The 9068-nt window shown below is 31.8% G+C and overlaps 1 protein-coding gene across 1 annotated transcript in view; it reads left to right on the top strand.

The window, feature by feature from the left end:
- LOC134842945 (protein tweety homolog 1-A-like) overlaps window positions 1–9068 on the top strand; it is a gene marked incomplete in the record, with an annotated part of 36625 nt that overhangs the window by 791 nt on the left and 26766 nt on the right.

Genomic DNA, 9068 nt, shown 5'->3' with positions numbered 1-9068 from the left:
GTTTTACCAATGTAAAGTATTTAATATTAACCAATCATGATCCATCTAACTAACAACCCACTTATTTGTAAGTGCTGAAGTTACTTGTAATTTCAGCACCAGAGAGATTTGAATTTAACTTAGAAATTAGTTGGACTCTCCCGAGCACTTCAGCAGCCGCAATAAACCAGTATACCCTAGATCTATTGAGCCTAGCAGAGACTAGTTAAACAACCTGAGACTAGATAGTATAAGAGTAAGATTAGGATCGGTATTAGACTAAGAAGTTGCACGAATCTATCCGGCCGAAAATAAGATAGCGTGACGAGCAGACGGTGTACCCTATCCGAAATTACTCTATGAGTTATACACCCCAGACATAACTCATCTGGTGCGACCATAAGTCTCGAACAAGACCTTACTAGATTAGAATTAACCAAAATTAGATTAGAAATTAGACAAAAACATTTAAAAAATGTTATACGACAATAATTTAATTGAAATGTCTCTCCGACTCAATAGATCAGAGCCAATATTCCGAACCATAATAGAACTACCCGGAATTGGAAGAAGACCTCGAACCAAAGACGACATACGACAAAGTAGAAACTTGCCGTATAGTTATATGATAGTTCGGCAAAAGCCAGAACAAACTTTTATATTTCGAATACTACTTGCAATGAATTTAGATTTCCATTTGCAAACATAAAACCTTGAAGTTACTCTTCAAAATCATTTAAGGCGCTAAACAAAATTAATATTATACAATAACGATTGATAAAAAGATCTAAGATCGTTTTCCTAAAACTCTGCAGTATTATACAAAACATGTTTGAAAAATATTTATTGGAAAATAAAAATAAAAATTAGTAGCATGACAATAAATGGTTAGTAATTATAAATCATCTTGTTGTTCCAGCTTCATCACCTAAAACATAACAGCAATCATCAACTCACTAATATCATAAAACACTAAATCTTTCCTTTACACACATTTAAAACTTTATTAAAACTTAAATTCACTTAATTTTAAAACCAGATCATCAAGGCTTATCCTTGGATCTTAAATCATTTTCTACTTAATTAAATTTTAAATTTGATCATCAAGGCTTATCCTTGGATCAAACAGAACAACTTTGTTCTCCCCCACCCACTTAATTAGTGTCTAACGACCTCAAACGTCGATTCACTACCCAACCCTTTCTAAAGACCCAAGACTAATAGAAATTTTTAAAACAAAACTAATCATTCAAATTAGGATAAACAGTGAAGAACTTCGGTTATTCATCCTTCACTTGACCCCCCCTCTTACCAGACCCAGGATAAATCTTAGACTTAGTAAGTTTAAAATAGTATCTAACGAACTACTCGCGTTCTAATTATACCTGAACCTTGTGGATCGATTTACTATTCTCCAACCCTTGAACACAATCACTACCCCTAAGTAAGATTAAGTAAGTTAACACCTTAGCTTATACTAGTCACGAGAAAGTAAAAATCATTCTTCGGAATCGATATACTTTTCTCTCCAACCCTGAACAAATAGACCCAGGTTAAGCTAACCAAAAAATCGTAAGAACTAACAGTTTAAGAAAATAGAAATCATTTAACAACCTTTGCATCCGTCATTCTAAACCTTATGTCATTTAAAAACCTAGGAAATAAACAAACAATCATTTTACACAATTGTGAAATAGATAACAAAAAATACGACCTTGTAATCACACCTCATACACAAACAGTTGGATACATTCGCACAAAACGACAAACACTAAAGAGGAAAATAATAACTAAACAAAGACAAATAACACGAAAAAGATTTTCAAAAAATCGAAACGCATTTTCAGAATCAGAAACCAACAGTTTAGACGAACTTTACAAATTAAAAGAATCAATAGATAAAAATTACCCACAACACGATCAATTATATTTTTCTGACTCAGAAACAACTTCAAATTCATCACAAAGAGGAAAAAGAAGAATAAAAAAGCAGTATAAACACAAACCAGTACATTTATACAATTGGAATCAACCAATTCGACACATCAATAATTACATATTAACAGTCATCGAACGGAAAAATGAGTTCAACACACACCCCAGGTGACGAAACTCCAGATGACGATGAAATCTTTCCTTTTATAGTAGATGCAGATACTGATAGAGGACAACACATATTTTGTCAAAACTTACTCGTAAACTTATTTGAACCCGGAATCAGTCCATGTAAAACAGAGTTCCCCGATGTAAAAATCAAAAGATATATGCAACATAACACAACAGTATGGAATCTACTCCATAGAATTCACTTCCCCAAACCATAATAATAGAACATATACTATTCAAACAGACGATCTTGATTTAGAATTTTCAAAAGTTTTTTCAGAATATATAAAAAGCATCCAATACCATAACTCACAAAGAGCAAACTCCATTTTCACTAATGAAGTTTTCGCAATAATATATAGTTATATTTCGATATTAGAAAACGAAATCCCATTAACAAATGTCTCACCGACAGAAACATCTAAACATTTAAGAGTACGACATGAAATCACACTACTCTCTAGTTATTTAAACATCATTAAAGAAAATTTCACGAAAGATGACGTTTCACAACATACCAAACACGATCTACAAAAAATTTTAGCATGGTTCATAATAGATTATTTCACACACAATATTGATTTAATTGCACAAGCAAGAAAAAATTTTAGACCCCAAAATTCGAACGATGATACCGCTATCACAGAACAATCAGATTATGTTTGGGACCCCGAATGGTCTCATCACGCATTTATAAGCTTTCCACAATCAATCTCAAGTCAAGCAATAGGTACAATATCTTACATAAGAGATTATGTAAGAGTAATACCATTAACAATTGATGCAACACCATTAAACTATAATACATTTTTACCCGATACACAAAATAATAGTTTAAACTCTACAGTCATACACAACGAAAACCTCAATGGAACTAGGAATCTTACTCAACAAGATATCCAGACACCATCACACTTCATAAATGAAGAAATTGTACACACAACAACTACACAACAAAGTATTTCACCAATACGCCCAAATTTAACAACACCAAGAAATACAAATCCTTCACAAACACAGGTAACCTTACAATCAACCGTTAAACCTTCGGTTGCCCCTAAATATTCACATATGGATTACCAAACATACAGACCCATGACAATACCATCAAAAACACGCAAAACATTCACTAGAAACAACTTTGCAGACCATAATTATAATTATACACATCCATCAAAAACAAATTATCAACCACAAAGGAATTTTAATCAATATACAAAACCTCGAAACTGGGATAACCCAACGGCCCAATATAATTCCAAAAATTTTCAATCAAATCCTCCACAGGATCGCAGTGAAAATTACCCATTTTTTCAACAAAATAAAAATAAAAAACAAACACCTTATCAAATGGATTATTTATCCTCAGATGACGATTTCTTACAACCAGATATATTTGCACCAAATACTCAAGAATATCGTAGACAAGGAATACAGAAAACACGTACAAATCATAGGAATTTTTCTCCACAACCAATAGATGCACAACATCAACAACCAATTCAACAACAAAAGCCAATTAATACACAATCTTTTCAACCAATTCAACAACAAAATCCAATGACTGCACACTCGTATCAACCATCACAAATGCAAAATGAAATACCACTCCCATATTATCTTCAACAACATGAAATAACAAGAAACCAACTTTCAAATTTTTCTCAAATGCCAAATGCAGCAGAATCATTACAAATGACAATGAACCCATACCTAATGGGTGGATCATCAATAACATCAAACAAACCTTTAATGGTTTTCACAGGAACAGACCCTGAATACTCTGTAGAAGATTACTTAAATGCAGTAACAGCAAATTTGATTTTAAACATAGGACCTGAACCAATTAATACGCCACTACATCAAAACTGGATACATCGACGCACAGCGTTGATACAAACAACCTTAGATGGCGCAGCCCAAAAATGGTTTTCAGTACTACCTCTAGAAATAAAATCAAACTGGAAAAGATTTACACAAGAATTTTCAAAAATGTTTGACTCTGAAAGAAACAAACAACAACAAAGAGTTTTATGTAATGAAATTCGCAGATTACCAAACGAAACCATCAAGCAAATAGCAGTACGAATCGAAACACTAGTTCGAAAAGCATATTCACTAAATACACATGACTATAAAAACACAAAGATGACAGAAATCTTAATGATGACCTTAACACCACAATTAAGGAAAATAGCAATAAAAAAGAGAGCATCCCATCCTTCTTCAATTCGAGAACCCGATTTAGATTTTCGAAAACTAGTAGACAAACTAGAACAAGCAGAAATCACGATGAAACTAGAAGAAACGGAAAATCTGAAATTACAATACGTTAACAGAATTGAAACGACTCCCACTAATATTAATAATATACAGGAATCAGAAACAGACCTCGTTGAAAAAATCACTGAAATACTCAATATTTACGAAAAGAACCCGAACTTTAAAGGCAAACCATCTTTCAAAAAATGGTGTAATTATTGCCGACGATACGGACATAGTATTTCCGAATGTAAACAAAAACAGCAAGATAGTCAAAATAAACCTCAAAAATACAAAGAACCAAATAAATCATTCTATCAATACATGAAAAAAGATCAAAATTTACCGAACAAAACAGTTCACAGCAACAACAGTTCAGGAAAACCACTCCCGAACAATACAAATTATACAAGAAATCAATCCCCATATAACTCAAGTTATAGAGGAAGATCACCAGAACGAAGAAACACGTATAATTCATCACAAAATCACTACAATAGACCAAATAGTAGAAATAACTACTCCAGATCAAATTCAAATACACAACGATTTGTTTCTAGATCTAAATCCCAATCAAGAAATAACTACTATCCAAACAACCAATCACGAAATTCATCATACAATAGGAATAGAAACTACTCCTATAATAGAAATAGAAGTTATTCAAACAACCGAAACCAGAATTACCCGAACAATCGATCAAGGAATAACTCATATAATAGATCGAACTATAACAGACCAAACAATAATTACCAAAACAGATCGCGAAATAATTCACAAAATCGACACCCAAGTTATAATAATCGTTATAGAAATCATTCCCAATCACCACACCGGAATAATAATAACTATAATAACTCTAATAATCGTCATAGAAGCAGTACACCTAAACATCAAAGACAAATCAATCAAGTACAAGCTAATCCAGAAACAACATCAGACCCCCCAGGTATTGATAACACAGTAACTGATACGTTACAACTCAATCAAATAAACTGTACATCATCAGATTCAGAAAGTGATACTGAAAACACTCTTTCTATCAATATGATAAAAGTCGAAAATGACTATGAATCTGTCATATATGAACAACCCTTTCCATCACATATATATGAAAATCAATCAGAATTTCTTCAAAATTATTACACTACACCCATAAATTCCACATCAACGACGCAAGAAACAAACGAGATTAACACTACAGATCAAACCAATAAAAATACCAAAACAAAATGCTTGAATACAAACCATATTTATCAAAATATACAAAAAGAACAACCCAAAGAAAAAATTTGGACAATACCATTTCTCTTAGAAAGCCCAAGAAATAAAGAATTTCAACCACCAGACCTTGAAATAGATTTTTTAATTGATTCAGGAGCAGAATCAAACATAATAAACATTCCCACATGGAATGAAATAAAAACTTTACATCCAAAGCTAACACCTCTTGAAACCTCCAGTAAGTTAGCAACAGCACAAGGATCAACATTGATAAACTACGGAAAAATCCAATTATTTCTCCTCCCTACCAGAACAATGGAGCAAAGTAAAATTCTAAACAAGCCATTTAAACAAATATTCCATATCACTGATATTAAATATAATATCATTGGAATACCATTTATTTCGAAGTATATACCAACAATTAACATCCTAAACAGTAAAATATTAATCAAAGATAAATATACAAAAACAAAAGAAACATCCCTAACATTTTTTCAAAGATTAAACAAACAACCACCATTCTTTTCAAAATTTTATCCAATATATAACCAACAAAGAAAACACCTGAAACCACTATCAGGAAACATCTATAATTTTTCAATCAAACAAGTTCACCAATATGATAAAGAACAAAACAAACAAAAATTTTATATGTCAGATTTTGAATTCAAACCTATTCATAAATTTTTCAAAATCACAATCTCTTCAATAAAATATTTGAAAAATTCGAATTCAGATATTATTTCCTTACATGTTTATAACAACACACCTTACCAAGTAACATTACCTTTAGGACTTTTAGGATATTGTGAAACTAACGCTACAATATCACCAATACACGAAAAAGCCTATCGCGTAAATAATATACTCCAATTACTAGATATTTGCCAATCTACAATTCTTAATGAAGAATTATCTATAAATAATATAATAAGTAACGAAAACAGAAATACGGATTATTTCACAAAAACTCCATATTTCAAACCTACATTCAACATCAGTAACTACACAGAGGACCAACAAAAATTTTTAACAATGTTTAATTTCCAACATTCACAAATAACACAAGACGAATTCGAAAAATTAGCCAAACAGCTAATTAAATATTCATCAGTCTATGCAACATCAAAATTCGATGTTGGCAAAATCAGTTCATCACTACATCTCCCATTAAAACCAGACGCAGTTTTCAAAAAACAGAGAGCAAGTAAAGTACCAATTCACTTACATGATAAAGTAAACAGATTACTCGATATTTTAGAACAATACAACATTATATCACCAGTAAACAAAGAAGAACAACCAAAAGGCAACACATTCATCAACCCCGTTATCATTCTAGCTAAAGGAGAATCATTAAAAATCGTTCTCGACGCTAGATACCTCAATTCACTTATAGATGAATCAAAATGTAATTGGCCCATTGAACCAATACAAGTTATTTTAACAAAAATAAACGGCAAATACTTTACAACCGCCGATATGAATAGTGCATACAATCAAATGCCACTAGATGAACAATCACGACGTTTAACACAATTTGTTATCGGAAACCAACAATATGAATTTAACCGCTTATTCTATGGAATATCCATAGGACCAGCAGCATTTTCAGCTTTTATGAGCAAAATTTTTAGACCACTAATACTCAAGAAAAACGCAATCACCTATTTAGACGATGTTTTTATGCAATCACAAACAAAAGACGAAATGTTCAAAGTTTTAGAAAAATATCATCAAATACTTCAGAACGAAAATCTGAAGGCCGCCCCCGATAAATCACACTTCTTTTTGACAAGAGTTAAATTCTTAGGACATAACATAGAAAGAAAAACAATAACTCCACTGAAATCACGCATTGACGCTATTCAAAAACTTCAACCACCAACAAATAAAAAGAAAATCCAAGAATTCCTTGGAATGTTAAACTTTTTAAGTAAATATGTTTATAAAATGCAATTATATCTACGACCATTTTACAATATCCTTAGACAACAAAATAATTTTGAATGGAATACAGAACATCAAGCACGATTCGAAGAAATAAAGAAACTTTTAACCGAACAAATTTCAAATACAATCCCAGACCCTGATCAACCATTTTATGCAATGTGCGATGCTTCGAACTTTGGCATCGGCGCAGCACTATTACAATCACATAATGGTACAAATAAAATGAACCTCATATCAGCAAATTCTCGATTATTCACTCAAGCAGAGCTACGACTCTCAACTCTAATGAGAGAATGTACAGCCATAATATATACATTGACAGAATATGAATTTCTGATACTTGGATCAAAGCATCCAACAGTTTTATTCACAGACCACAAACCCATCATTTTTCTTTTCACACAGAAATCTAATCCAAACCACCGAGTTTACAGATTTCAACTAATTCTAATGAAATTTCCAAACTTACATATAGTTTGGACTGCAGGAAAAAATCTTGCATTACCAGACACCTTAAGTCGAAATACACCACCTGAATTACTTACACGAAAAACAACAGTTGAAATACCCAAGAACATAAAATTCTACCTTGCAGAAAACGAAACATCACCCCGATTGGAATGCAAATATGCAGTAAAAACTGATATTGAACAATCACAAATAAATAATTTACAACATTTCCCACTTTATTTAGATTGTCAAAATAATCATTATGAAGTTGACCTACTTGGAACATCAACTTTCAAACCAATCCCATATTCTCAATGGATAAAAAATAACACCCAACAAAAACGAACAAAACAACACCCGCCTAAAAAAGACCATTTTCCACTAATTGAAAAAGAAGATTTAACTGATAAAATAAATTTATCAGGACCACAAACAAATGATTCAAAATACACAATAAATCAAGTTTTTGACCTCCATGACCCACTTGATACAATACCCTTATCTAAATTAGAAATCGAAAACATTTTCCTCCCCCCAACAGAAACAATTACAATTTCAACACTGAAACAATATCAAAACCTTGACCCAGTAATTCGACAACTGAAATCATGGCACAAATATAAAACTAAACCTATCAAAGCAGATTCAACCATTCTAGGAAACAAAACACTCCTCCGATACTTTCGCAAATTTAACAACACAACAATTAACGAAAATACAGACCTTTTAGAGTATAACCTGAATGAATCTACAGTTCCATGTCTCCCTATAAGTATCATTCTTATAGCTTTTAATATTTCACACACACAAAATATTAAAGGACACTCTGGATCAGAAAAAACATATTCAAATTTTATACAAAATTTTTACTTCCCAAATGCACCAATTTGGATAAAAGTACTATGCAATGATTGTATAGTATGTCAACTAAATAAACCTTACCCAAATCAAAAACAAATAGCACAAAAACAAGATTTTAAAGGACAAAGTTTGTACTTTAATCATCGTATCTCATTTGATACTAAGGGACCAATTTCACCCTCATCAGAAGGAAACTCGTACATTATGGTAATTGTTGACGCATTTACACA

The sequence above is a fragment of the Symsagittifera roscoffensis genome, chromosome 3 (genome assembly GCF_963678635.1).
Source record: "Symsagittifera roscoffensis chromosome 3, txSymRosc1.1, whole genome shotgun sequence".
Taxonomy (NCBI): Eukaryota; Metazoa; Xenacoelomorpha; order Acoela; family Convolutidae; genus Symsagittifera; species Symsagittifera roscoffensis.
Note: the sequence above shows the minus strand (reverse complement) of the source record. Positions and strands in the feature narration are given on the sequence as shown.